Here is a 6,000-nt window from a genome sequence, read left to right as displayed (position 1 = left end):
GCGTACAATATCCGCCCTGTGTGTACAATATACGCCCTTTGTGTACAATATACGCCCTGTGTATACAATATCCGCACAGTGTGTTCAATATCCACCCTGTGTATACAATATCCACTCTGTGTGTATAATATCCGCCATGTTTGTATAATATCCGCCCTGTGTGTATAATATCTGCCGTGTTTGTATAATATCTGCCGTGTTTGTATAATATCCGCCGTGTTTGTATATCGGCCCTGAGTGTATAATATCCGCCCTGTGTGTATAATATCCGCCGTGTTTGTATAATATCCGCCGTGTTTGTATAATATCCGCCGTGTTTGTATAATATCCGCCCTGTGTGTATATCTGCCGTGTTTGTATAATATCCGCCGTGTTTGTATATCGGCCCTGTGTGTATAATATCTGCCCTGTGTGTACAATATACGCCCTGTGTGTACAATATACGCCGTGTATACAATATCCGCTTGCTCTTGTCATCTGCACCTCAAAAACATTTCTAGAATTCGACCTTTTCTTACCTTTGACTCTGCAAAAACTCTTACTGTTTCTCTTATTCATTCTCGTCTCGACTATTGTAACTCTCTTCTAATCGGTCTCCCTCTTACCAAACTCTCCCCCCTCCAATCTGTCTTGAATGCTGCAGCCAGGATCATATTCCTCACCAATCGTTACACTGATGCCTCTACCTTGTGCCAGTCATTACACTGGCTACCCATCCACTCCAGAATTCAGTATAAACTTATTACCCTCACCCACAAAGCCCTCCATGGCTCAGCACCACCCTACATCTCCTCCCTTGTTTCAGTATACCACCCTACCCGCGCCCTCCGTTCTGCTGATGACCTGAGATTAGCATCCTCAATAGTCAGAACCTCCCACTCCCGTCTCCAAGACTTTACACGTGCCGCACCAATTCTTTGGAATGCACTTCCCAGGTCAATACGATTAGTCCCCAATCCCCACAATTTTAAGCGTGTCCTGAAAACGCATTTATTCAGACTGGCCTATCGCCTCAACACATTAACCTAACCTATCCCTGTGTGGCACAGCCAAAAGTTTTACCATAACCAGGTTCCCCGCATCATGTTCCCACATGCTTTATGCATCCATTAGCCCTCTGTGTCTGTACTGTCACACACTTAACATTATGGCTGGTCCATACAATCCGGGCAACTGTTACCACTAGTGTTGAGCATTCCGATACCGCAAGTATCGGGTATCGGCCGATACTTGCTGTATCGGAATTCCGATACCGACTTCCGATATTTTTTCAATATCGGAATTCGGCATCGGAATCGGAAGTTCAGTTGATTGACGGCCTGACGTCATCATGATGCGCGGTGTGTGCGCATCATGATGCGCCGTCATTTCGGGCCTTCCGGGGGTCTCTGCCGGCCTGCCGGGGGGCTGTGCCGGCCTGCCGGGGGGCTGTGTGGACTGCCCGGGGTCTGTACCGGCCTGCCGGGGGGCTGTGCCGGCCTGCCGGTGGTCTGTGCACCCTGTGGGGGTCTGTACCGGCCTGCCGGGGGGCTGTGCCGGCCTGCCGGGGGGCTGTGCTGATGTCCGGGGGTCTGTGCAAGCATCGTCCGATGGGACTACAAGTCCCATCGGGCGATGCCTGCTACCATGACAGTGATTGACACATTAGCCAATGATGGGACAGTAGTAGTCCCATCATCCGGCTAATGTGTTAAATGTTAAAAAAAAAAAAAAAAAAAAAAAAAAATACTACATACATACTACATGCTACATACATACTACATATATACTACATACATACTACATACATGCTACATACATACTACATGCATGCTACATACATACTACATATATACTACATACATACTACATACATACTGCATGCTACATACATACTACATACATACTACATACATACTACATGCATGCTACATACATACTGCATGCTACATACATACCACATACATACTACATATATACTACATATATACTGCATGCTACATACATACTACATATATACTACATGCATGCTACATACATACTACATGCTACATACATACCACATATATACTACATACATACTACATATATACTGCATGCTACATACATACTACATATATACTACATGCATGCTACATACATACTACATGCTACATACATACTACATATATACTACATGCATGCTACATACATACTACATGCTACATACATACCACATATATACTACATGCATGCTACATACATACTACATACTACATACATACTACATACATACTACATGCATGCTACATACATACTACATATATACTACATACATACTACATATATACTGCATGCTACATACATACTACATATATACTACATGCATGCTACATACATACTACATGCTACATACATACTACATATATACTACATGCATGCTACATACATACTACATGCTACATGCATGCTACATACATACTACATACATACTACATGCTACATACATACCACATATATACTACATACATACTACATATATACTGCATGCTACATACATACTACATATATACTACATGCATGCTACATACATACTACATGCTACATACATACTACATATATACTACATGCATGCTACATACATACTACATGCTACATGCATGCTACATACATACTACATACATACTACATGCTACATACATACCACATATATACTACATACATACAATACATTCATACAATACATACATAGACATACAGTACATATAACATAGAGTAACATACTTACCAATACTTGTCACATTGTTCCCCGAAGCCATTGTCGTCTACGGAATAAATATTAACATAACAAACCACAAAAATACTCACCCACGATCCGAAGCAGTCCACGAGTGTGTCCCACGACGATCTTGGGTAGAGAACTGCAGCATCAGATGATGCTGCCGTTCTCTACGGGCTGCAGGAATCCAATGACGGAAGGTAGGTATCCTTCCGCACTGTATTCCTCCGCCACTTAAAAAAAAAAGTCCCTAGTCTCACTTTATGCCATTGCTGTGTGGGAAATTCCCATATGTATGTAGCATGCATGTAGTATATATGTAGTATGTATGTAGCATGTATGTAGTATGTAGTATGAATGTAGCATGTATGTAGTATGCATGTTGTATGTATGTAGCATGTAATTTTTTTTTTTTTTTTACATTTAACACATTAGCCGGATGATGGGACTACTACTGTCCCATCATTGGCTAATGTGTCAATCACTGTCATGGTAGCAGGCATCGCCCGATGGGACTTGTAGTCCCATCGGACGATGCCTGCACAGACCCCCGGAGCCTGCACAGCCCCCCGGCAGGCCGGCACAGCCCCCCGGAGCCGGCACAGCCCCCCGGCAGGCCGGCACAGCCCCCCGGAGCCTGCACAGACCACCGGCAGGCCGGCACAGCCCCCCGGCAGGCCGGCACAGCCCCCCGGAGCCTGCACAGACCACCGGCAGGCCGGCACAGACCACCGGAGCCTGCACAGACCCCCTGGCAGGCCGGCACAGCCCCCCGAAAGGCCCGTACAGACCCCAGAGAGGCTGTACAAGGGCAGGAAAGGGTTTTTCTTATTCCGATACCGGAAGTCCCATAGACTTGAATGGGACTTCCGGTATCGGAATCGGCGATACCGATACTTTTTTTAAAGATCGGCCGATACCATCCGATACGATACTTTGAAGTATCGGACGGTATCGCTCAACTCTAGTTACCACCCACCTCTCGTGTCCCCCTCTTTCCTCATAGACTGTAAGCTTGCGAGCAGGGCCCTCACTCCTTTTGGTATGTGTTATAATCTACTGTATGTGATTATTGTTATGCTGTAATGTCTATTGTCTGTACAAATCCCCTCTGAAATGTAAAGTGCTGCGGAATATGTTGGTGCTATAGAAATAAAATGTATTATTATTATTATTATATCCGCACAGTGTGTTCAATATCCACCCTGTGTATACAATATCCACTCTGTGTGTATAATATCCGCCGTGTTTGTATAATATCCGCCCTGTGTGTATAATATCTGCCGTGTTTGTATAATATCCGCCGTGTTTGTATAATATCCGCCCTGTGTGTATAATATCTGCCGTGTTTGTATAATATCCGCCGTGTTTGTATAATATCCGCCCTGTGTGTATAATATCTGCCGTGTTTGTATAATATCCGCCGTGTTTGTATATCGGCCCTGTGTGTATAATATCCGCCGTGTTTGTATATCGGCCCTGTGTGTATAATATCTGCCGTGTTTGTATAATATCCGCCGTGTTTGTATATCGGCCCTGTGTGTATAATATCTGCCGTGTTTGTATAATATCCGCCGTGTTTTTATATCGGCCCTGTGTGTATAATATCTGCCCTGTGTGTATAATATCTGCCGTGTTTGTATAATATCTGCCGTGTTTGTATAATATCCGCCGTGTTTTTATATCGGCCCTGTGTGTATAATATCTGCCCTGTGTGTACAATATACGCCCTGTGTATACAATATCCACTCTGTGTGTATAATATCTGCCGTGTTTGTATAATATCCGCCGTGTTTTTATATCGGCCCTGTGTGTATAATATCTGCCCTGTGTGTATAATATCTGCCGTGTTTGTATAATATCCGCCGTGTTTGTATATCGGCCCTGTGTGTATAATATCCGCCGTGTTTGTATAATATCCGCCGTGTTTGTATAATATCCGCCCTGTGTGTATAATATCTGCCGTGTTTGTATAATATCCGCCGTGTTTGTATATCGGCCCTGTGTGTATAATATCCGCCGTGTTTGTATATCGGCCCTGTGTGTATAATATCCGCCGTGTTTGTATAATATCCGCCCTGTGTGTATAATATCTGCCGTGTTTGTATAATATCCGCCGTGTTTGTATATCGGCCCTGTGTGTATAATATCCGCCGTGTTTGTATAATATCCGCCGTGTTTGTATAATATCCGCCCTGTGTGTATAATATCTGCCGTGTTTTTATATCGGCCCTGTGTGTATAATATCTGCCGTGTTTGTATAATATCCGCCGTGTTTGTATAATATCCGCCCTGTGTGTATAATATCTGCCGTGTTTTTATATCGGCCCTGTGTGTATAATATCCGCCGTGTTTGTATAATATCCGCCGTGTTTGTATAATATCCGCCCTGTGTGTATAATATCCGCCGTGTTTTTATATCGGCCCTGTGTGTATAATATCTGCCGTGTTTGTATAATATCCGCCGTGTTTGTATATCGGCCCTGTGTGTATAATATCCGCCGTGTTTGTATATCGGCCCTGTGTGTATAATATCCGCCGTGTTTGTATAATATCCGCCGTGTTTGTATAATATCCGCCGTGTTTTTATATCGGCCCTGTGTGTATAATATCTGCCGTGTTTGTATAATATCCGCCCTGTGTGTATAATATCCGCCGTGTTTGTATAATATCCGCCCTGTGTGTATAATATCCGCCGTGTTTGTATAATATCCGCCGTGTTTTTATATCGGCCCTGTGTGTATAATATCCGCCGTGTTTGTATATCGGCCCTGTGTGTATAATATCCGCCGTGTTTGTATATCGGCCCTGTGTGTATAATATCTGCCGTGTTTGTATAATATCCGCCGTGTTTTTATATCGGCCCTGTGTGTATAATATCTGCCGTGTTTGTATAATATCCGCCGTGTTTTTATATCGGCCCTGTGTGTATAATATCTGCCGTGTTTGTATAATATCCGCCGTGTTTTTATATCGGCCCTGTGTGTATAATATCCGCTGTGTTTGTATAATATCCGCCGTGTTTGTATAATATCCGCCCTGTGTGTATAATATCCGCCGTGTTTGTATAATATCCGCCCTGTGTGTATAATATCCGCCGTGTTTGTATAATATCCGCCGTGTTTTTATATCGGCCCTGTGTGTATAATATCTGCCGTGTTTGTATAATATCTGCCCTGTGTGTATAATATCCGCCGTGTTTGTATAATATCCGCCCTGTGTGTATAATATCTGCCGTGTTTGTATAATATCCGCCGTGTTTT

This window comes from Dendrobates tinctorius, unplaced genomic scaffold (genome assembly GCF_039654945.1).
Source record: "Dendrobates tinctorius isolate UK_male_01 unplaced genomic scaffold, ASM3965494v1 ptg000297l, whole genome shotgun sequence".
NCBI lineage: Eukaryota > Metazoa > Chordata > Amphibia > Anura > Dendrobatidae > Dendrobates > Dendrobates tinctorius.
Note: the sequence above shows the minus strand (reverse complement) of the source record.